The 23,593-nt window shown below is 42.8% G+C and overlaps 1 protein-coding gene and 1 pseudogene across 4 annotated transcripts in view; both read left to right on the forward strand.

The window, feature by feature from the left end:
• Nucleotides 1–23,593, forward strand: part of LOC122541583 (uncharacterized) — a 102,443-nt gene that overhangs the window by 20,327 nt on the left and 58,523 nt on the right. The window lies entirely within an intron of this gene.
• Nucleotides 1–23,593, forward strand: part of LOC148141060 (major histocompatibility complex class I-related protein 1-like) — a 44,666-nt pseudogene that overhangs the window by 13,238 nt on the left and 7,835 nt on the right.

Here is a 23,593-nt window from a genome sequence, read left to right on the forward strand (position 1 = left end):
CCCAAACTGTTGGACAATCAGCACCGCTCCTATCTGCTGCCACCTTGCAGGAAATTAACCTTACTGGGCCAATGGTCTCTGCGCCAAACTTCACCCTGTTTTCATTTCACCTGAGCATACTTGAGTTGATAGTGATTGAAGTTTCTGCAAGGGGATCTGGTCTGTGGAGCAGCCCTTAAAACCACTTGTGTATCGTTCAGGTTACATTATCACAAAAGACGGAGACAGCTTACAATGCACAGGAATCACTTGGTCTGAACTGGACAGGGAATACAGTCCCTTGGCAAAGACCCATCACAAGCTGTTTATTCCAGGCTGTTAAAGGAAGCTGTGGTGACCAGTCTCGCAATGCTGACCTCTTTGTGTAGGTCTATGCAATTTGATACTGGAGTTAGAGAGAGCCCTCAGTGTTGAGGAATTAACCCTTCATTCGCTCCAGCAGGATCTTGGTGTCAGATTTGATACTGGGATATTAAACCTCAGTAAGTAATGGTGTCAGAATGGTGCCATTCATTGTCAGACGAGAGAAGGAGCTAGCATTTTAAAATCAAGGCAGGCTTTTATGGTTGGAGGGGTGGGGTCTGAGGGCGGAGGTGCGGGATGTGGACGAGATGCATTGGAGGGCATCTTTAACCCCAGGGCATCAATATGGACTTCAACAGTTTCCTCATTTCCCCTTCCCCCACCTCACCCGAGTTCCAAACTTCCAGCTCAGCACTGTCCCCATGACTTGTCCTTCCTGCCTATCTTCTTTTCCACCTATCCACTCCACCCTCCTCCCTGACCTATCACCTTCATCCCCACCCCCACTCACCTATTGTACTCTCTCCTACTTTCTCCCCACCCCCACCCTCCTCTAGCTTATCTCTCCACCCTTCAGGCTCTCTGCCTTTATTCCTGATGAAGGGCTTTTGCCCGAAACGTCGGATGCTGCCTGAACTGCCGTGCTCTTCCAGCACCACTAATCCAGAATTTTAAAATCAAGTCCTATATTTGTAACACTTCAGGAAGAGTTTCACTACAATTATGGAGCGGCACAGTGGTTAGCATTGCTGTCTCACACCGCTAGGTACCCGGGTTTGATTCCAGCCTCAGGGAAATGTCTGTGTGGAGTTTGGACATTTTGCCTGTGTCTGTGTGAGTTTTCTCCAGGTGCTCCAGTTTCCTCCCACAATCCAAAGGTGAGCAGGTTAGGTGAATTGTCCATGCTGAAGTCCCCATCATGTTCATGTAGGTAATGTGCATTCGTCAAGGGTGAATTGAGGGGAATGGGTCTGGATGGGTCGGTGTGGATTTGTTGCCCAAAATGGCCTGTTTCCACACGGTAGCAATTCTATAATTCTAAATACTCTAAATAGTCTTACCACCTCACTCTGTAATCTTCATTGGAATACAATTCAGGTCTCTGCAACTTATTCAAAGCTCAGTATCTCTCGCTCTCTCTCTCTCTTCACTCTCTCTCGCACGCTCTCTCTTCACTCTCTCTCTCTCTCGTGCTCTCTCTCTCTCGCTCTCTGTCTCTCGTGCTCTCTCTCTCTCTCTCACGCGTTGTCTCTCTCTCGCGCTCTCACAGTCTCATTCCCTCCTGGACACTGCAGTGAACCCGATTCATGGTCTGCTGGAGTTCTTGGCTCTTGGTCATGTTGTTGATATCCCGATTGATTACTACAACACTAACTTTGCAATGATGAATGGTAGAGTGTGAAGACCCTGAGTCTTGGGAACAGCAGACTCAGATCCTGAAAAGCTCCAAACACATTGGGCTGATCAATACTTATGGCACATAGAACATCACAGTGCAGTACAGGCCTTTCGACCCTCAATATTGCGCCGACCTGTGATACCAATCTGCAGCCCATTTAACCTACACTATTGCATTCTCATCCATATGCCCATCAATGACCATTTAAATGCCCTGAAAGTTGGCGAGTCTACTACTGTTGCAGGCAGTCCACACTACGACTACTCTTTGAGTAAAGAAATTACTTCTGACATCTGTCCTATATCTATCACCCCTCAATTTAAAGCTATGTCCCCTCGTGTTAGCTATCGCCATTCGCGGAAAAAGATCTCACTGTCCGACCTATTTAACCGTCTGATTATCTTGTGTCTCAATTAAGTCACCTCTCAACCTTCTTCTCTCAAATGAAAACAGCCTCACGTCCCTCAGTTTTTCCTCGTAAGACCTTTTTTCCATACCAGGCAAGATCCTCTGAATCTCCTCTGAACCTTTTCCAAGCTCTACATCCTTCCTAAAATGTGGTGATCAGAACTGTACGCAATATTCCAAGTGCGGCCGTACCAGTGTTTTGTACACCTGCAGCATGACCTCATGGTTCTGAAATTCAACCCCTTTAGCATTAAAAGCTAACACACCTTATGCCTTCTTAACTAACCTATCAACCTGGTGGCATCTTTCAAGGATCTGTGTACGTGGACATCGAGGGGGCTCATCTACACTACCAAGAATCTTACCATTAGCCCAGTACTTTGCATCCCTGTTACTCCTTCCAAAGTGAATCATCTCTCACTTTTCTGCATTAAACTCCATTTGCCACTTCTCAGCCCAGCTCTTCTGCTTATCAATGTCTCTCTGTAATATATGATATTCTTCGTCACTATCCACAATTCTACCGACCTTAGTGTCATCCGAAAATTTACTAACCCATCCTTCTCTGCCTTCACCTTGATCATTTATAAAAATGATAAACAACAATGGACCCAAAACAGGTCCTTGTGGTACACCACTAGGAACTGAACTCCAGGATGAATATTTCCCATCAACCACCACCCTCTGTCTTCTTTCAGTGAGCCAATTTCTGGTCCAAACGGCTAAATCACCCTCAATCCCATGCCTCCATATTTTGTGCAATGGCCTACCATGGGGAACCTTATCAAACACATCACTGAAATCTATATACACCACATCAGCTGCTTTACCCACATCCACCTGTTTGGTCACCTTTTCAAAAAACTGACTCAGGTTTGTGAGGCGTGACCTACCCTTCACAAATCCATATTGACCATCCCTAAACACCTTTCTACATGATTATAAGTCCTATCTCTTATAACCCTTTCCAACACTTTACCCACAACTGAAGTAAGGCTGACTGGTCTATAATTACCAGGGTTGTCTCTGCTCCCCTTGAACAAGGGGATAACATTTGCTATCCTCCACTCTTGTGGCACTATTCCTGTAGACAATGACGACATAAAGGTCAAAGCTAAAGGCTCTGCAATCTCCTCTCTGGCTTCCCAGAGAATCCTAGGATACATTCCATCCAGCCCAGGAGACTTATCTATTTTTGCACTTTTGAGAATTGCTAACATCTCCTCCTTGTAACCTCAATCCCACCTAATCTAGTAGCCTGTATCAAACAGCCTTAAACCGCAACCACCAGAATGGACATGAGACCACGTCTTCATCTGGCCCCCTGTGTCTGTCTGTTCCTCATGCTAGTCTGTTATCACCCCCACACATGTTTCTTTATTTCCCCTATTACCCCCATATTGTATGTCTCTCCATTACCCCTGTAACTCCTGTGTAACTGCAATCATCATCGTGTCTCTTTATTATCCCCATGCCCAGTGTCTATCTCTTCCCCCTCCCTTACTAATTTCTGTTTCACTCCCCCTGCCATTTATTGTCTGAAACGTTTTGAGGAGGGGCAGTGGTAAGACTATTACTTGGTGAGTCACTGTTGAAGAGGGCCGACACAGACAACGTGAACTCTTCTCTTCTGTAATTGTACAAACAGGGAAACCTCGATCCTGCTGATTGCAAATATTCCTCACTCCCTCACCATTCAAAAATATTCTGCTTTTCTTATTTTTCTTCTAATTTAAAGCTTCTCCGCATTGTATTTTGACTGCCATGGCCGTGCTCTCTCTCACATCTTTCTATGTGCTCAGAGCTGTCTCAGATACTGACCCCCGCAGTCCTTGCTAGTTGCATCTCATCAATCTGAACATTGAAGCATAGAGTCCCGACAGTATGGAAGCAGGACACTTGCCCTATCCAGTCCACACCAACCACTCCGAAGACCATCCCACCCACAACCAATCTCCTCATCCTTGAAACCTTGCGTTTCCTTTGGCTAATCTATCGAGCCTGCATATCCCTGGACACAACCGGTATTTTACCATAGCCAATTTACTGAACCTGCACATTTTTGGACTGTGATAGGAAACCCACACACAAACTCTGCACAGAGAGTCACCCAAGAGTTGAACCTGGGTCCCTATTACTGTGAGGTATCAGTGCTAACCACGGAGCCTCGTTGTGGCCCATTTAATCTGATTCTCTGATTTTTAGTTTATTAATCAGTCCTCAATCCCATCAATCCTTATTTTCTGTAAGTACCTCTCATCTGACACCTTACCAAACCGATTTGAAAGACAAGTATTGTACACCACATGCACTGATTTCCCCTATTCTTTACCATTAATCATTATGTTAATGGAATATAAAACAGCAGAGCACAGGAATAGGCCCTTATACCCACCAGTGTGTGATTGCAATGATGTTGCAATTCTAACCTAGCCTTATCTGCTTGCACGTGGTCCATATCCATCTATCCCCTGCTTGTTCATGTGTCTCTCGTCACAAAGCTAGTCCCTATTTTCTTCTAAAAGCTGTACCTTGACTCAAGGAGAGTCTGTCCTTGATTTTTTTCAGAAGGATAGTAAACTGGGTTGGGCTCCAATCAGTCTGATTTGGTGCAGAGATGAAAATGATTTTGAGAGGCCTTTTGTTTATATGTAAACAGATGAGATGTCAGGCCAAAGTAGTCATATTTTAGAAGTGACCTGTATAATCAAAGGGGAGTGGTTAGCTCTCTAGCTGAGCTGAGCAGTTTTAGTTCAGTCTTGAACTGGTTAGAAATTCAACACAGGGCTGTGTGGAAACTCTCTTTTCTGCCCTTCAAATTCAACCTGTAAACATGTGTTCCATTTGTACTGGTTTTTAAAGGGAGTTTGCTTATTGGGACTGTTGTGTATGCTCGGAACAACATAATTAAGTCTAGTTGAGTTCTGTAAGGGTTCTTTATTCTGTTCTTTATGTTGCGTTGTGTAATTTTGTGAATAGATTTTTGTCTCTCTTAAAATCTAGTAGTCAACCTAGCTAACTTAATCTGGGTAATTTTCACTGTACACTTAGTGACACAAATTGCAAAATTATGGTCTGAGCTGCCCACTTAAGAATGTTTTGAGTGGTCTGGCTTAGTCCATAACACTCTAAATGCCTGTTAAATGTTACTTTCATATCTGCTTGTATCACCTTCCTTGCCAGTGTATTTCAGGAAACTACGACCCTCTGTAAAAGAAAACTTGCCCTGTACACCACTTAAACTTTCTTGCTCTTGCTTTAAACTTATGCCCCTAGTAGTTAATATTTTCACCCTTGAAAAAAAGACTCCAACTATCCAGCCTATCCATACCTCTTATAATTTTGTATACTTCCATCAGGTTGCCCATCAGTCTCCGATGCTTCAATGGAAACAGTTCAAGTATATTTAACTTCTACTTATAGCTAGTCTTCAAAAATCTAAAAATAAATTGGTCAAAATAGCTTCTCGGTTGTAAAACCATGTTAACTCTGTTTAATCACATTATAATGCTTTATTTTCTTGTTGCTAAACCCCTAAGAACAGGTCTAAATATTTTGCCTGTAACTGATGTGAAGCAAAGCCACTTTCCATCTTTTAAACAGCGCAATTATGTTGCCTTCTTTGGAAACTGTTTGAGACTAGAAGGAACTGGGGAGGTTGAAATCCTCCCACGAAACCCTGTCTGCTGAATTGATAAGCTGGGGTAAGTGGGTTCTTTATGCGATGATCTCTGACTGGCTGTGTGTGGGTGTGATTGACAGGGATCCACACAGTCTAGGTGATGCATGATTGTGAGCTCCAGGATGATGGGAAAAGCAATGGATTTCACCAGGAAGGCTGGGATGGCCAGGACTGAATCAGCTTTGACAAGGTGCCCATGATGCAGGTGGCCCTGGTATCCTGGGGACTGATGACCAAAAACAAATGGGACCAGAAATCTGCAGAGGAAGGTTTATGTGGAGAGAACATTCATTGAGTGGCTGAAAGCATACTTAGAGTAGGGGGAGGGAAGGAGAGAGAGAGCTAAAACCCCACTGAGTGAATGAGGGAGAGGGAGCACTGAGAGTGAGAATGAGGCAAAATTTCATTAAAATGCGTTCATGGAATGTAGGCATTGCTGTCTTACCCAAAAGATTGGCCCGAGTTTCTGAACTGCTAGTCCACTGACATTACCCCAACAACATCACTTCCTTAAACCCCTTGTTTCAATGAAAGTGAGGGTTTGGAGCGACAGTAGTAAGGGGAGACTGAGGTTGGGTTGCAGCTAAGAGTTAGTGATGGGCAACTAAAAGTGGGAGGCTAATTTAAAATTAGGTGGAGGGGCAGGAGTGACAGTGAAGAATGGGCAACTGAGAGTTGGGGGATCTGAGAATTGAGAGTAAGTGGGAGCAGAGATTGAGATGACAGCTTGTCATAGATCAGTGAATGACAGTCATTGTATCATTCCTAGAAAGAAGTGGTGTATACCATTTATTTACTAGAGTCAGTGTCTAATCCCTATTTTAAAGTAGTATTTGCAATACTCTGGGCTCAAGGTTCAACCCCAGATTAAATATGTATTTATGATTACCAGAGATCTGGGTCAAAAACCAATTTAAAGAGGTGTTTATCAATCCCTGCCTCTCGCTATTCCAATTCTGATTTGTTTCACTTTCACAGTTGCTCTTCTGATGTTCCTTACAGTGGACACCTCATCAGCAACTAATTCAGCCCAATTTTCTTTCTTGAAATGAGATTTTGCCCTCGTAATATTGAAGTTATTCTCCTTAAAAATGACATGCCGTTTGGGGAAACGTACTCCACTGGTATTCTGCCCAACAACAATGGCACTTACCAGTTCAGGAGATGGACACTAATAGAGTTGGAGGACAGAGCCTCCTATTCAGCAAAGGAGTGGAGACCAGACTCTGTGTGTGTGTGTGTGTGTCTGTCTGTCTGTCTGTCTCTGTCTCTGTCTCTAAGCGATACTGGGATTTTGTGTGTGTGTCAATGTCACAGACGAAGGGGGACAGAGTTTGTTTTGTGCGTCAAGTCTTCTGGGGATTGTGTGTGTGTTTCTATGTGTGTGTATGTGTATTTCAGGGGCTAAAGGGGGCTGTGTGTGTGTGTGTGTATATGAATGAGGGTCTAAGGGGGATTGTGCGTATGTGTGTCAGGTTTTAAGGGAGACAAAACATATGTGTGTCCGTCAGGGTCTAAAGAGGATAAAATGTGTATGTATCAATGTCAAAGGCGGGCTTTGTGTATGTCAGGGTCTAAGGAATTCTGGGAGTGGGACAGAGGTGCTTGTATGTGTCTCATGTAAACAGGGGACACTGTGTGTGTGTGTATTTGTGTGTGTGTGTGGGAAGGACAGCCTATGTTTGGATCAGAAATTGGCTAGCTGAAAGAACACAGAGGGTGGTGATTGATGGGAGATGTTCATTCTGGAGTTCAGTTACGTGTAGTGTACCGAAAGGATCTGTTTTGGGGCCAATGCTGCTTGTCATTTTCATAAATAACCTGGATGAGGGCATGGAAGGATGGGTTAGTAATCTTTCAGATCACACTAAGGTCAGTGGAATTGTTGACAGTGCCAAAGGATGTTGCAGGTTACAGAGGGACATAGTTAAGCTGCAGAGCTGGGCTGAGAGGTGGCAAGTAGAATTTAGTGTGGAAAAATGTGAGGCGATTCACTTTGGAAGGAGCAACAGGAACACAGAGTACTAGGCAAATGGTAGTGTAGATGAGATCTTGGTGTCCATATGCATATATCCCTGAAAGTTGCCACCCAGATTGATAGGGTTGTTAAGAAGACGTACGGTGTGGAGTGATTGAGTTTTGGAGTCATGAGGTTATGTTACAGCTGTACAGAATTCTGGTGCAGCCACACTTGGAGTAATGCATGCAGTTCTGATCATCCTTATACAAAGGATGTGGAAGCTTTGGAAAGGGTGCCGAGGAGATTTAATAGGATGTTGCCTGGTATGGAGGGAAGGTCTTATGAAGAAAGGCTGAGGGACTTTGGGCTATTTTCATTCGAGAGAAGAAGGTTGAGAGGTGACTTAATTTAGACATTGAACATAGAGCATTATAGGGCAGTACAGTCCCTTCGGCCCTCAATGATGTGCCGACCTGCAAAATTAATCTGATGCCCATCTAACCTACCCCGTTCCATTATTATGCATATGTATCTCCAATGTCCATTTAAATTCCCTTAACGTAAATGCCCTTAACGTCGGCGAGTCTACTATTGTTGCAGGCAGACCGTTCCATGTCACTACTACTTTGAGCAAAGAAATTATCCCTAATATCTGTCCTAAATCTATCACCCCTCAATTTAAAGCTATGTCTCCTTGTGTTAGCCTTCACCATCTGAGGAAAAAGGCTCTCACTGCCCACCCTATCTAACCCTCTGATTATCTTATACGTTTCGACTAAGTCACCTCTCAACCTTCTCCTCTCCAACGAAAACAGCCTTAGTTCCCTCAGCCTTTCCTTATAAGACCTTCCCTCCATACCAGGCAACATCTAGTAAATCTCCACTGAACCCCTTCCAAAGCTTCCACATCCTTCCCATAATGCGGTGACCAAAACTGCAAGCAATACTCCAGGTGCAGCCTTACCCTTGTCTTGTACAGCTGAAGCATGACCTCGTGGCTCTGAAACTCAATCCCACTACAATAAACACTCACACACCATATGCCTTCCGAACAACCCTATCAACCTGGGTGGCAACTTTCAGGAATTTATGCACCTGAGCACCGAGATCTCTCTGTTCATCCACACTGTCAAGAATTTTACCATTAGCCCAGTACTCTGCATTCCTGTTACTTCTTCCGAAGTGAACTATCTCACACTTTTCTGCATTAAACTCCATTTGCCCCTTCTCAGCCCAGCTCTGCATCTTATTGATGTCCCTATCTAAACCCTTCAGCACTATCCACAACTCTGCCGACTTTATTGTCATCTACAAATGTACTAACCCATCCTTCTACACCCAACTCCAGATCACTTATAGTGGACCCAAAACAGATCCTTGCAGCACACCACTGTTAACTGAGCTCCAGGATGAACATTTCCCGTCAACCACCACCCTCTGTATTCTTTCAGCTAGACAATTTCTGATCCAAACCATTAAATCAACTTCAGTTCCAAAACTCCTTAATTTGTGCAATGGCCTATCGTGTGGAACCTTATCAAATGACTTCCTGAAATCCATATCCACCACTTCAACCGCCTTACCTTCATCTATCTGTTTTGTCACTTTCTTGAAGAACTCAGTATGGTGAGTGAGACACGACCGACCCTTCACAACACCATGTTGACTATCCCTAATCAAATTATGTCTTTCCAGATGATTACAAATCCTGTCTCTTATAGCACATTTCCAACACTTTTCCCACAACTGAAGTAAGGCTCACTGGCCTATAATTACTAGGGTTGTCCTGACTCCCCTTCTTATACAAAGAAACAACATTTGCTATCCTCTAGTCTTCTGGCACTAATCCTGTCAACAACGATGACAGAAGTATTGAAGATAACAGCTCTGCAATCTCCTCCCTGCCTTCCCAGAGAATCCAAGGATAAATCCCATCCGGCCCCGAGGTCTTATCTATTCGCAGACCTTCCAAAATTGCTAAAACCTCCTCTTTGTCAACCTCAATGCCATCTAATTTTGTAGCCTGTATCTCTGTGTTCTTACTAACATTGCCCTTTTCCAATGTGAATAATGACAAAACTTAGTCATTAAGCGCTTCCTCTACGTCCTCAGATACCACACACAACTTTCCACTACTATCTTTGATTGGTCTTAATCTTATTCTCATCATTCTTTTATTCATGATATACCTATAGAAGGCCTTGGGGTTGATCCTATCCGCCAATAACTTCTCATTTCCCCTCCTGACTCTTCTTAGTCCTCTCTTTAGATCTTTTCTGGCTAACTTATAACCCTCAAGCAGCCTAACTGAGCCTTCATGCCATATCCTCGCATAAGCCTTCCTCTTCTTTGACAAGAGCTTCAACTTCTTTCATAAACCATGGCTCCCTCTCTCAACAACTACCTCTGCCTGATAGGTATATACTTATCAAGGACCCGCAGTAACTGTTCCTTCAATAAGCTCCGCATTTCAAGTGAGTCCATCGCCTGCAGTTTCCTTCCCTATTCTATGCATCCTAAATCTTACCTAAGTGCATCATAATTGCCTTTCTCCCAGTTATACATCTTTCCCTATGGTATATACTTATCCCTACCCATTGCTATTGTAAACATAATCGAATTATGATCATGATCGCCAAAGTACTCACCTATCTCCAAATCTAACACCTGGCCGGGTTTATTCCTCAGTACAATATGCAATATGGCATCTCCCCTTGTTGGCCAGTCTACGTAGTGTGTCAGAAAACCCTCCTGCACACACTTAACAAAAACTGACCCAACTAAACTACTTGAACTATAGTATTCCCAGTCAATATTGAGGAAGTCCCCCATAATAACTACCCTGTTACTGTCACTCCTATCAAGAATCTTCTTTGCTACCCTTTCCTTTACGTCCTTGGAACAATTCGAAGGCCTATAGAAAACTCCCAACAGGGTGACCTCTTCTTTCCTGTTTCTCACCTCAGCCCAAAATACTTCTGTCATCAAATGTTATCTCAGCTGCTGTAATACTACCCTCGACTAACAATGCCAAACTCCAGCCTCTTTTACCAGAATCTGCAACAACCATTCCTGTACCTCCTCTAGCCATGTCTCTGAAATGACCACAGCATCGAAATCCCAGGTACCAACCCATGCTGCAAGTTTACCCATTTTATTCCGGATGCTCCTGGCATTGAAGTACACACATGAAGACATTTAGATTAGATTCCCTACTGTATGGAAACATGCCCTTCAGCCCAACAAGTCCACACCGACCCTCCAAAGAGTAACCCACCCAGACCCAGTCACCCACCCTATACTTGCGCCTAAAGCTATGGGCAATTTAGCATGGCGAATTCACCTGACCTGCACATCTTTTGGATTGTGGGAGGAAACTGGAGCACCCAGAGGAAACCCATGCAGACACGGGAAGAATGTGCACACTCCACACAGATAGTCGCCTGATGCTGTAACTGAACGCAGATTCCTGTGGCTGGGAGGCTGCAGTGCTAAACACTGGGCCACTGTGTCGACCAATGTAACCCTACCTAACCCTCTGAACATAAGATAATCAGAGGGTTAGATAAGGTGGACAGTGAAAGACATTTTCCTCAGATGATGATGGCCAGCACCAGAGGCCATGGCTTTAAATTGGGTGATATAGGATGTCAGAGATAGTTTCTTTACTCCGAGTATTAGTGGCTTGGAATGCACCACCTGCAAAAGTCATAGACTCGCCAACTTTAAGTGTATTTAAACATTCTTTGTATAAACATAGGGATGAAACTGGAATAGTTTAGGTTGGATGGGCCTCGGATTGGTTTCACAGGTTGCCACAACATTGAGGGCCAAATAGCCTGTAATGGACTGTAATGTTCTATGTTTGTATGTGTGTCATGGTCGAAGGGAGAGAGAGGGGGTGTGTGTTGGCATCTATGGGGGAGAAAGTGTGCCTATTCGAAGGATGTAAGGGAGACAAAATGTGCATATCTAAGGGGGACACAGTTTATGTATGTCACGATCTAAGGGGGACAGAGTTAGTATGTGTTTGTGTGTGACAAGGTCTAATGGGGGCTATGTGTGTATGTGCAGGGAGTAATGGGAACAGAGTGTGTACAGCTATTTGTGTATCAAGGTAAAAAGAGGATACAGTGTGTGTATATCTATTAAATGTGAGTGTTTGACGGTCTGCAGGGGAAAGAGGGTATGTGTGTGTGTGTTTGTGTGTTGGGTTAAAAAGGACTGTGTGTTTCTGTGGGTATCACAGTCTAATTAGATGGTCAGAGTGTGTGTGTCATGTATGTGTGGTGGTGTGTGTGTATCTGTGTATCACGATCTGAGGTGTACTGAGTCTGAGAGAGTCAGGGTCTAAGGAAGCGAAAACGTGTGTATGTGCGTGCGTGTGTGTCTGAGAGAGTTGGAGCCAAAGGCTCAGTGTGTGTCAGTGTCTAAGGGAGACTAGGAGTGTGTGCGCGTGTGTGTGTGAGAGAGAGAGCCTAAGGGGGAATAAAGTTTGTCTGTGTGTCAAGTCCACAGGGCACTGTGTGTATTTGTGTCAGGGCCTACGGAGGACAATATATATGTGACAGAGTCCACAGGGCAAGTGTGTGTGTGTGTGTCAGTCTGTCTCAGGGTGTAAAGGGGATATGGCGTGTATGTATCAGTGTTGTGAGATTTACACTGCATTTGTGTCAGGGTTTAATGTGGACAGAACGTGCGAGTGTGTGTGTCAGAGTCTGCGTGGGACTGTTTATGTATGTGTATATCTCAGGGTTTAAGGGGGAAGAGAGCTTGTGTCTGAATGAATCAGTCAGGGTGACTTGACAGTGTGTTAGCCATGATGTGGATGAGCCGATGGGCTGGGATAGACAAAGTTAAAAATCACACAACACCAGGTTGTAGTCTAACAGGTTTATTTGGATGCACTAGCTTTCAGAGTGCTGCTCTTTCATCAGGTGGTTACGGTGTATAAGATCAGAAGACACAGAATTTATAGCGTCATGATCTTATACTCCACAACCACTTGATGGAGAAGCAATGCTCCGAAAGCTAGTACTTCCAAATAAACCTGTTAGACTGTAACCTGGTACTGTGTGATTTTTGATCTTGACTGTATGTATTTGTGTGTGTCAGTCAGGATGAAACGGGATAGAATGTGTTCATGTGCATCAGTCTGGGTCTCAGGGGTATGGTGTGTATGTTGTCAAAAAGCTAATCCCATTTTTTTTTAAAAGCTGTTCCTTGGCTCAAGGATACTTTGATCTTGATATTTTTCAGAGGGGTAATAAACCAGGCCGGGCTCTGATCAGACTGATTTGGTACAGAATGAAAAGGATTTTGAGAGGCCTTTTGTTCACATGTGAACAGATGGTGCATCAGGCCAAATTGGTTATGTTTTAGATGTGATCTGTATAATGAAAGGGGAGTGGGTATCTCTCTAGCTGAGCTGAGCAGTTTAGTTCAGTCCAGAGCTGGTTGGGAGTTTTACAGTGAGCTGTATGGAAACTCTCTCTCTCTCTTCTAACTTCAAACTGGAAGCATGTGTCCCATTTGTACTGGGTTTTAACGGGGTTTGCTTGTTAGGACTGTTGTGTATATTCAGAACAGCATTCTTAAGTCTAGTTTGGATAGACTGAGTTCTGTAGAGATTCTTTATTCTGTTCTCCATGTTTCATTGTGTAATTTTGTGAATACATTTTTTTATCTGTTTTAAACCTGGTAGTCGACCTTGTTAACTTAATCTGGGTAATTTTCATTGTGCACTCATGGAAACAAATTGCAAAGTTATGGTCTGGGCTGCCTGCTTAAGAATGTTTTGAGTGGTCTAGCCTCATCCATAACAGACTGGGGGCTCTTTGCGGGATTTTAAACAGCGAGTGGTAGGTGCTAGTGTCTTTATTTCGGGTGTCGGTTTGGTTGGGTAGCCAATGCTTGGGATCATAATGGCTCTTCCAGTTGCCAAAAGTCCTCTGGATGTGGAAGTACTTCAAAAGGTGAATAAGCCCAAGCTGCAGGAATTAGCAGAGAAGCTGGAATTGAAGCTGCCTGCTTCCCTGAGGAAAGGTGAGATAATTACAGCAATAGTTCAACATTTAATCCAGCTGGAGAAACCATCAGAATCTACAGACATGGCAAGAATTCAATTGCAAATGAAGCAGCTTGAGTTAGAGGTGAGGGATAAGGAAAGGGCAGGAGAAATGAAATGCTTTGAGTTACAATTAAAAGTAGAAGAGAGGGAAACAGAGAGTGCAGCAGAAGAGAGGGAAACAGAGAGCAGCCGAAGAGGGAGAAAAAGGCAGAGCAGAGAAAGAAAAAGAGAGAGCTTTTAAACTTCAAACACAGGCACTGAAAAAGAAAGTCATCTTAAAAAGCTGGAGATAAAGCCTGAAGGAAGGCCTAGTGAGGAAGAGAGTGAGGAAGAGCAAGCCCCTGGTAGTCAGAGGCCGAGTGAGAAACCGTTCAAGAATGTTCAAGCATTGTCTAAATTTGATGAGAAGGATGTGGAAGCCTTTTTCATCACCTTTGAAAATGTGGCTAAACAAGTGCAGTGGCCATTGACAATGTGGGTTTTGTTGATCGAAACAAAACTTGTAGGCGGGGCTGGTGAAGTATTCGCATCGCGGTCACAGGAGGTATCTGGAGAGTATGAGGAGGTGAAAAAGCCATTTTAAGTGCATATGATCTTGTAGCAGAAGCCTACAGACAACGTTTCAGGAATCTAAGGTCAAACTTATATTGAGTTTGAAAGGATCAAACAGAGCAATCTCGATAGATGGATAAGAGGTTTAAAAATTGAGCAAACCTATGATGCCCTTAGAGAGGTAATTATTTTGTAGGAATTCAAAAGGTCACTGCCTGAAATAGTGTGAACTCATATGGAACAGCAGAGAGTTAAAACCGCAAAATTAGCAGCTTAAGTGGCAGATGATTAGGAGCTGGTCCATAAAATATGGTTTGACTTCCAGAATAAATTTCAGTCCATGAGGGATAGAGACTGGCGGAGAGAGAAATCATCATGTGGAAAGGGAAAGGTAGATCTCAGTGAAGATGAGAAGGATAACTTACCACAGGGTAAAAAAGAAACCCTTGAGATGAACAAAGAAATTAAAAAGCTCTTTTTTTTTCATTGTAATAAAGTGGGCTGGATGAATCACTGTGTCGGTGGGCTAGGAGAAAGCTAGATGTAGGAAAACCAGACAAGCCTGGAAGTTTTCTTGGTCTAGTAACAAAAAGCAAAAGGGAAGTTAGACAACTGCCTCAGAGTGTACAAGATGATCAGAGGTTGATTAAGGAGGAAGTGCCAGATCTGCTTAAAAATATACACACAATGGTAAAGTTTATTCACATAAGCCAGGAACAGTACTTAAGGAGGTTACAATATTGAGGGACACAGGATCCTCTCAATCTATAATGCTGGAGGATGAGCAGGTATGTACTCCTGAGGGACTATTGCCAGAAAAGGTATTGGTAACAGGAAGTCATCCTGAGACAAAAAATCTGCTCAATTATGTAAAGTGAGGTGAGAGAGTCCAGAGAAAAGTGGAGAATTTGTGGCAGGAGTACTGGACAAACTCTCAGCTCCAGGAATACAATTTGTTCATGCAATGGATATAGCTGAATCACCAGTAGGCTTGCTGTCTACATTAGTTGAAAAGCCAGTGGGGGCGCAGGCAACTGAAGACATGGAGAATGTTGATCCATGAATTTTCCCTAATTGGGTGATCACAAGATCACAGCGACACAAGTTGAAACAGGTGAGTTCAAAAGGCACAGAAAAGGAAGCATTATGTGAGACCTTTCTTGACCAGATAGGTGGAATAGAGAAGGAGCAAATAGGTAAGCATGCAAGTATATTTAGCTCTGCTGAGCTGATTGAATTACAGCAGAAAGATGAGAACTGAAAACTGTTGTATGAAAATACATTTAAAGAGAAAGAAAGTTAATGCATTCCTGTGTGTTATTACTTCACAAATGATGTCTTAATGAAGAAAGGAGACCATCACACATTCAAGCAGATGAGACATGAGCAGAAATTAATCAAACTGTTTTGCCACTGGGGTATAGAAAGGAGGTGCTCCGAGTGGTGCATGAGCTACCACTTGGATGTCATTTAGGGGTGAGGAAAACGAAGGCTAAAATACAAAGACATTGGTCTGGATTACACAAGGATGCAGTTGAATTTTGCCAGACATGCCTTACATGTCAGCTAATCGGAAAACCACAGGCAGTAGTAAAACCTGCGTCTCTTATACCTATTCCAGCATTTGAGCAACCTTTCACGAGAGTCTTGATTGGTTGTGTAGGTCCCCGATCTCAAACAAAAAGTGGGAATAATAACATTTATTAATAATAATGGATGTGTTGACTAGATTTCCAGAGGCAATCCCATTACACAACTAAAAGGGTGGTAGAAGAATTACTCTTTTTTTTGCTAGATACGGACTGCCAATAGAGATCCAGTGAGATTAATGATCAAACTTCACATCCAAACTAACAAAGAAGATTATGGATAACTTGGGAATAAAGAAATTCAAATCTACTGCATACCCTCCAGAATCGCAGGGAGCAATTAAAGAGATGGCATCAAACATTAAAGACCATGTTGAGGGCTTATGGTCAGGATTATCCAGATGATCGGAATGAAGAAATTCCATTTCTACTTTTTGCCATCAGCGATGTACCGTATGAAGTGATCAGTTCAGTCGATTTGAATTAAGTTTTGGGTATGAAGTAAGAGGACCGTTAAGATTGATTAAGGAGAAATTAATAAGTCAGAATTCAGAGACCACCCATTTGGACTATGTGCCAAATTTTAGAGAATGATTAAATAGAGCTTGAGAGTTAGCCAGACAACATTTAAAAGCATGACAGCATAAAATGAACAGGATGTGGATAAATAATCACAAATTCACAAATTTTCAACTGGGGATAAGGTATTGGTGTTACATCCAGTAGCAGGTGACCCTTTAAAAGTAAGGTTGAGTGGACTGTGTCAAATCGAGAAAAAATTGAGTGAGGTGAACTCCTTAATAAGGACTCCAGACAGGAAGAAAAATCAGTGTGTGGCATGTGAATATGCTCAAAACGTATGTTGATAGGGAAGGAAAGCAAGAGGAGAAAGTGTTAATGATTACAGCGCAGATGGAGGTACCAAGTTCGGAGGATTCTGGTTTGGACATTCCTCAAAGCAAATTGGATAATGAGGAAGTTGTCAAAAATTGGTATTAGTTACTGAGTTACCTTCCACAAGAAAATTGAAATGTCCTGAAAGAGTTATTACTATCACATGGAGGGATATGCAGAAATAAACTGGGAAATGCTAACCTAATTGTGCATGATATAGATATAGGAGATGCTGTTCCGATAATGCAACATGCTTATTGGCATAACCCTCTAAAATTGGCACAGGTTCAGAAGGAGATAGAGTGCATGCTCCAAGATGGCATGATTGAAGTGAGTTACAGTGACTGGAGCTCACCCATAGCCATGGTGCCAAAGCCAGTCGGTACCCAATGTTTATGCGCAGACTATTGCGAAGTCAAAGTCTATACAAAGACTGATGCATATCTAATTCCACAGTTTGAGGACTGTGTAGAAAAAGTAGGACAAGCAATGTAAACATTTTTGTTGTTGTGGTTCTGTTTGCCAAGCTGGAATTTTTTGTTGCAAACGTTTCGTCCCCTGGCTAGGCGACATCATCAGTGCTTGGGTGTTTGGGAGCCTCCTGCGAAGCGCTTCTTTGATGTTTTCTCCGGTGTTTATAGTGGTCTGTCCCTGCCGCTTCCGGTTGTCAAAGAAGCGCTTCGCAGGAGGCTCCCAAGCATTGATGATGTCGCCTAGCCAGGGGACGAAACGTTTGCAACAAAAACTTCCAGCTCGGCGAACAGAACCACAACAACGAGCACCTGAGCTACAAATCTTCGCACAAACTTTAAACATTTTTGTGTTGGACTTGCTACGAGCCTACTGGCAAGTACCTCTGTCAGAGAGAGAAAGGTGATTTTGGCTTTCATAATGCCAAAACAACTGTATCAGTTCAAAGTCACGCCATTTAGTATGAAAAATGATCCAGCCACTTTTCAGAGACTGACTCATAAGATCATTGCTGGATTACCCCACTGTGTGGTGTACATTGATGACCTGGTGATTTTTAGTCACTCATGGAAGGAACATTTACAGCATTTATCAGACTTGTTTGGTCGACTTCAGAAAGCAGGCTTAGTGGTAAACTTAGCTAAAAGTGAATTTGCCAAAGCCCAAGTCACCTTCCTGGGCCATGTTATTGGACATGGACAAATGGCCCCACAAGAAGGAAGAAATGAAAGTAATTGGGGAATTTCCATGCCATCGATGAGAAAAGCAGTACTACAGATCCTGGGATTGAGTGGATTTTACCGAAAGTTTGTGCCAAATTTTAGCAGTGTGGCTGCTCAACTCACCAAATTGTTAAAAAAGGGCAAGGTGTTTCAGTGGACAGCGAACTGTCAAAAGGCATTTGACAGCCTTAAAAACTGTGTTAACCACAGCCCCAGTAGTTGCCACACCAGATTACAGAAAGCCTTTCAAGGTGGCTAGCGATGCCAATGATGTGGGTATCGGTGAAGTGCTCCTGAAAAGGACAACGAGGGAATAGAACGGCCCATTGGGTATTTTTCCAGGAAGTTGAACATTCTTCAACAGAATTTTTTAACAGTGGAGAAAGAGACTTTGAGTTTGATGTTGGCATTACAACATTTCAGTGTCTATATTACCAACAATGCACCTGAGACAATTGTACACACCCATGATAACCCATTGACATTTGTGGAAAGATTTGACAAAAGTGCAAGACTGTTAAGATGGAGCTTGTTGTTGTAGCCATTTAATTTGACAATTGTGCATGTGGCAAGTCACAAAAACGTGATGGCCGATGTGTTATTGAGACTTGAATAAGATATGGAGGCGTTCAGTGGTGGGTGTACCTCGGCAGGATTTGCATGTGGTTGGGAATGTTTGCATGTTTACATTTAAGATAGTCTGTATGTGTGTTTAAATTACTAACTGGGTTTTTGAAGGGTTAAAAATGAAGCCATCTTTTAGTATTTATGGCTCTTTTTTAAGGGGTGGAGGTGTCGCAAAGCTAGTCCCATTTTTTTTAAAGCTGTTCCTTAGCTCAAGGATACTCTGTCCTTAATTTTTTTACAAGGGGTATTAAACCAGGCCGGGCTCCAATAAGTCTGGTTTGGTACATAGATGCAAAGGATTTTGAGAAGCCTTTTATTTATACGTAAACAGCTGAGACTTCAGGCCAAAGTGGTCATGTTTGAGAAGTGACTGTATAATGAAAGGGGAATGGTTAGCTCTCTGGCTGAGCAGTTTAGTTCAGTCCAGAACTGGTTGGGAGTTCAATAGTGAGCTGTGTGCAAACTCTCTCTCCCATCTTCTAACTTCAAACTGGAAGTATGTGTCCTATTTGTACTGGGTTTTAAGGGGGTTTGCTTGCTGGGACTGTTGTGTATATTCAGAACAGCATACTTAAGTCTAGTTTGGAATTACTAAGTTCTGTCGGAATTCTTTATTCTGTTCTGTGTTTCATCGTGTAATTTTGTGAATAATTTTTTAAACTGTTTTAAACCTGGTAGTCAACGTCGCTAACTTAATCCGGATAACTTTCACTGTACACTTATGGAAACAAATTGCAAAGTTATGGTGTGGGCTGCCAGCCTAAGAATGTTTCGACTGGTCTGGCCTAGACCATAACAGTGTGAACACAGGGTTGAAGGGGAACACAGTGTCTGTGTATATCAGGGTCCTTAAGGGGGACAGTGTCTGTGTGTATCAGGGTGCACGTGGGACAGTGTCCATTTGTCTGTGTTTGTTACAGACTCATAGAGATGTACAGCATGGAAACAGACCCTTCTGTTCAACCTGTCCATGCCAACCAGATATCCCAAACCAATCTAGTCCCACCTGCTAGCACCTGGCCCATATCCTTCCAAATCCTTCCTATTCATATACCCATCCAGAAGTCTTTTAAATGTTGCAATTGTACTAGCCTCCACCATTTCCTCTGGCAGCTCATTCCATACATGTACAACCCTTTGTGTGAAAAAGTTGCCTCTTAGGTTTCTTTTATATCTTTCCCCTCTCACCCTAAAACCTATGCCCTCTAGTTCTGGACTCCACGAACCCAGGGAAAAGACTGTTTATGGATCCTATCCATGCCCCTCATGATTTTATAAACCTCTATAAGGTCACCCTCCAGCCTTCAACCCTCCATGGAAAACAGCCTGACCCTATTTAACTATTCAACCTCTCCCTATAGCTCAAAGCCTTCAACTCTCGCAACATTCTTGTAAATCAGCAGGATTTATACACTTAATGGTAAGGTCCTAGAGAGTGTTGCTGAACAAAGAGACTTTGGAGTGCTGGTTCATAGCTCCTTGAAAGTGGAGTCGCAGGTAGATAGGATAGTGAAGAAGGCATTTGGTATGCATTCCTTAATTGGTCAGAGTATTGAGTACAGGAGTTGAGAGGTCATGTTGTGGCTGTACAGGACATTGGTTAGTCCACTGTTGGAATATTGCATGCAGTTCTGGTATCTTTCGTTTTGGAAAGACATTGTGAAACTTGAAAGGGTTCAGAAAAGATTTACAAGGATGTTGACAGAGTTTTTGATTAGATTAGTTGGGAATTGCACTCGATATTCCAACAGTGGACTAACCAATGTCCTGTACAGCTGTAATATGACCTCTCATCTCTTGTGCTCAATACTCTGACCAATAAAGAAAAGCATACCAAATGCCTTCTTCACTATCTTATCTACCTGCGACTCCACTTTCAAGGAGCTATGAACCGGCACTCCAAAGTCTCTTTGTTCAGCAACACTCCCTCGGGCCTTACCATTAAGTATAAGTCCTGCTGAGATTTTCTTTCCTAAAATGAAGCACCTCACATTTATCTAAATTAAATTCTATCTGCCACTTCTCAGCCCATGGCCCATCTGATCAAGATCCTGTTGTAATTTGAGGTAACCTTCTTTGCTGTCCACTGCACCTCCAATTTTGGTGTCATCAACAAATTTACTAAATATACCTCATATGCTCACATCCACATCATTTATATAAAGGATGAAAATTACTGGAATCAGCACCGATCCTTGTGGTACTTCACTGGTCACAGGCCTTCAGTCTGAAAAGCAACCCTCCACAACCACCTTCTACCTTTGAGCCTGTTCTGTATCCACATGGCTAGTTTTCCCTGTATTCCATGAGATCTAACCTTACTCACCAGTCTCCCATTGGGAACATTGTTGAACGCCTTACTGAAGTCCATATAGATCACATCTACAGCTCTGCCCTCATCAATCCTCTTTGTTATTTCTTCAAAAAGCTCAAACAAGTTTGTGAGACATGGTTTCCCACACATTAAGCCATGTTGACTCTACCTAATCAGTCCTTGCCTTTCCAAAGGCATGTACATCCTGTTCCTCAGAATTCCCTCCAACAATTTGCCCACCACCGACATTGTCAAGCAGGTTCTAGGGAAGTCTGTATGTGTTTTTTTGGTCCTAGGTCTGAGTGTAAAGGAGAGTGTGTGTGTGTTTCAGGGTCTGAACGTGGCATTGTGTTGTCAGGGTTTAATTGGGATAGAGCATGCGTGTGTGTCAGGGTCTGCATGAGATAGTGTTGCACATATGTTAATCAGGGCGTATGGGGGACAGACTGTCTGTGTGTGTGTGTGTGTCAGGGTCTGAGAGGGACACTGTGGGTATTATGTGAGTGCGTCCGCGCGCGTATGTTTACGTATTTATAAACATGGATATATTTATTTTCACATTTGAAACTTCGTTAATCAGGTTCACATTTCATTTTCAAAACATGTCAATAATTTTGCTGCTCATAAATACACCTGTTCGATGGTTCTTCTGATTCTAAACCTACATTAAATGAGATATATCCTTGACCATCTTGGCAACGGGTGTAGGACCATTCGGGCAGCCACTTTGGCGCGAGCGATTCGGCGCGGCTCTTATTTATTCCTTTTCAGGCTTACTTACTAGTATTAATTAAAGCAATAAAAAGAAAAATAATGTTTATCCTCTTCAGTAAAAATGTTAAAAAGAAAATAAAAATAAAATAAATAAGGTAAATACAAAATTGTTGATGGCATTTTAACGGGTTATATTTTATTTTAATAACTTGTATATTAATGTTTCATTTTAATAACTTTAGTAATAGTAGTTTAATAACTACTACTGAATAACTACAAAACAGTTCTGCGCCGAATGGGTCACACCAAACCGGCCGCGCCGAATCGCTCGCGCCAAAGTGGTTGCGCCGAATGGACCTACTCCGATTGGTAACTGGTTAAAACATTTCATTCTATGCAGAGACCCGGGATGCGCAGAGTCTGTAGAGACAAGGCACACCTCCCAGGTCGGGCTTAATGCAGGCTATTTCGATTTCCACAAAGGTTGTTCGCTTTTTAAAGCGATAAGATGTCTTATAAATCAGAACTCTCTAGAATATGCTATATAGTCAACCATACATTGAAAATTGGAGCAGTAGCAAGGTATTCGACCCCTCGAACCTGTTCCACCATTCAGTAAGGTCATAGCTGATCATCCAGATCAGTATCGCGTTCCTGCATTCTCCTGGTGCACTTTGATCCCTTTAGCCCGAAGAAATGCATTCAAATCTTTCTTGAAAGCGGATGTGGCCTCAACTACTTTATGTGGCAGAATCTTTTACTGCCTCACCATGCTCTGAATGAAGAAGTTCCTCCTCCTCTCAATCTGAAATGGCACACATCCTTCGACCATGACTCTTGTTTGTGGAGTCCTTGAATATTAGTACATCGTTCCTGCCTATGCACTATCTCGTCCTATCAAACTGCAGTAGGCTTCGGCGATTTCCGTTTTCATTCATTGAAACTCTCGTGAGTTTGGTCTCATCGGTTCAGTCTTTCTTCATGTGCCAGTCCTCCCATTGGAGTAATCAGTCTGCTTAACGTTTGTTGCACCCCCTTCATGGTCATAACATCCTTAGTCAGAGAAGGAAACAAAAACGAGACACAATTCCACCAGACTTCGATTCACTAAGGCCCTGTAGAACAATAGCAAAACATTCCTGCTCACAGCCTACCATTTCCCTTTCCATTGCCTGCTACGTCTGCATGCTTACTTTGAGCACGAGTGTACAAGGACACCCAGTCCTTCTCTCTATCTGTGACCATTCGGGCAATAATCTGCCCTCTTTTTCTTGAGACCAAAACATATAATCTATGCACGTTTGACTTCATTCAGCTTATTCAAGTCATTCACACATCAGACCGTTTCGCTGCATCATGCACGTGCTGTTTCAAACAATATGAAACTTATGGAATATCTTCTTTGGGAATGTTAGATTGGACTGATGTAAAGGGAAGTTTAATCCGAATGTACTCTGTGATGTATCAGCCTTGTGAGTATTGATGAGAGAGCTTTACATTGGATGTGACGCTGTGTTTTGTCTTCCTTGGCACTATTTTATGGAAAAAGTGTGGAAGAAGCTCTGCCTTGGATCTTACCTATCCCTGGAATTTTTGATCAGGACATATGTATAGGACGATCTACTTTGCAACTCGCCCAGTCGTGCAACTGATGGTGTTTCGTTCGATGGCTTGTTCAGAGTTCATTCTGTGTTTGGCCACACCTTATTACTCCAATAATGTTCCAATCAGTTGGTACTGCTGTTCATTCCATCACTTATTACTGCTTTCACCCCAGCAACATTCCCCCCCCAGAAAATATACTGAATGCTCAAAGGTACGTAGACACATTTCCTGGGAGATTATTTCATTGATAAAGTGAGAGCTGGAGTGTGTCTGATGGTGGTAC

Source organism: Chiloscyllium plagiosum, unplaced genomic scaffold (assembly GCF_037043375.1).
Source record: "Chiloscyllium plagiosum isolate Xiang-an unplaced genomic scaffold, Cpla_swu_hap1 HiC_scaffold_35, whole genome shotgun sequence".
Taxonomy (NCBI): domain Eukaryota; kingdom Metazoa; phylum Chordata; class Chondrichthyes; order Orectolobiformes; family Hemiscylliidae; genus Chiloscyllium; species Chiloscyllium plagiosum.